The sequence below is a fragment of the Macadamia integrifolia genome, unplaced genomic scaffold, assembly GCF_013358625.1.
Source record: "Macadamia integrifolia cultivar HAES 741 unplaced genomic scaffold, SCU_Mint_v3 scaffold1645, whole genome shotgun sequence".
Classification (NCBI taxonomy): Eukaryota; Viridiplantae; Streptophyta; class Magnoliopsida; order Proteales; family Proteaceae; genus Macadamia; species Macadamia integrifolia.
This window is the reverse complement of record NW_024868288.1, coordinates 125,036-126,273: the sequence shown is the minus strand read 5'-3', so window position 1 is coordinate 126,273 and position 1,238 is coordinate 125,036.

Sequence of the window (1,238 nt, the reverse complement as noted above, 5' to 3'; positions counted from 1 at the left end):
TGATAAGATGCTGAGGTGGCAGCATGGCCTGATGGAGGGCCGAGGCAGTAGCCAGCCTGATGGAGTGCCGAGGCAGTAGCCGGCCTGATGAGATGCCAAGGTGGCAGCACGGTCTGATGGAGGGCAGAGGTAGTAGCATAGCCTGATGAGATACCAAGGTGGCAGCATGGCTTGATGGAGGGCCAAGGTGGTAGCATAGCCTAATGAGATGCCGAGGTGGCTGCATGGCCCATCGGGATACCAAGGTGATAGCACAACCTGATTGAGGGCCGAGGTGGTAGCATGGCCTGATGGAGGGCTGAGGTGCAGCATTAGTCAGGATGATCCCTACTCGTGCCATGGTTGGGAAGAAATACCCTCATCACCAGCCCCTCGCTCTAGCAGTTCAGATCGATCTGCTAGAGCATTTAATTCGATCTCAACCTTCGTACGACGTACGCTATCTATTCAGTGCAAAACGTGCTACTTCAAATCCTCAGTCAAGCTGTTTAACGGTTAAAGGACGTGGCTTTCGCTTGTTCAAAGGTGAAGGAGGACATAAAGCACCTTCATGGGGAGCCGCACAAGATCGTAGGCCAGCTGGAGGTTGAGAAGAAAATGGCCCGATCTGAGGAGGTCCATGCCAATGATGTCAAGTTGATAACTGGAGAGCTGGAACCGGAGGTTGCTAAGCAACTCAATGCCAATAGCAACTTGATGAAGGAGAATGATGCTCTTTAGGATGAGTTATCCGAGAATCAGGGCGCTCGCAAAGAGGAGGAGCTCGCAGCTAGGGTTGGCGAGCTGGAAAGGCAACATCAGGCTAAGCTGGAGGCACACTAGGAGGCTGAACCCCCAGGCCTATCAGAAGTGGTTGGCTGACGTTAACATTGCTTCATTTCTGGTCGGCTCAGATTATGCCGTCTGGTTCATCCTAAGTAAGATACCAAGCTACGATCTGACAAACTATGAGTAGCGCGTTCCCGCCCCTGCTAATTCGGTGCAACTCGATGGCTCGATCAACGTTGGTGAAGAGGTGACCCAACTCAAAGGATAGCCAAGTGAAGAGCTAGGCCCGTAGATTAGCCCCCCAAGATTAGCCTCATATATATATATATATATATTTTATGTAGATGTCTCCTTCGGGAGGGACGTACTTTGAGGGCTTTTTCCACTTTTTTGATGAATGAAAATTTTGTTTTGATGTCTTCATCTCTCAGCATTCTTGTGCTTCTTTCTTTATTTTCTTGTACTTCGAG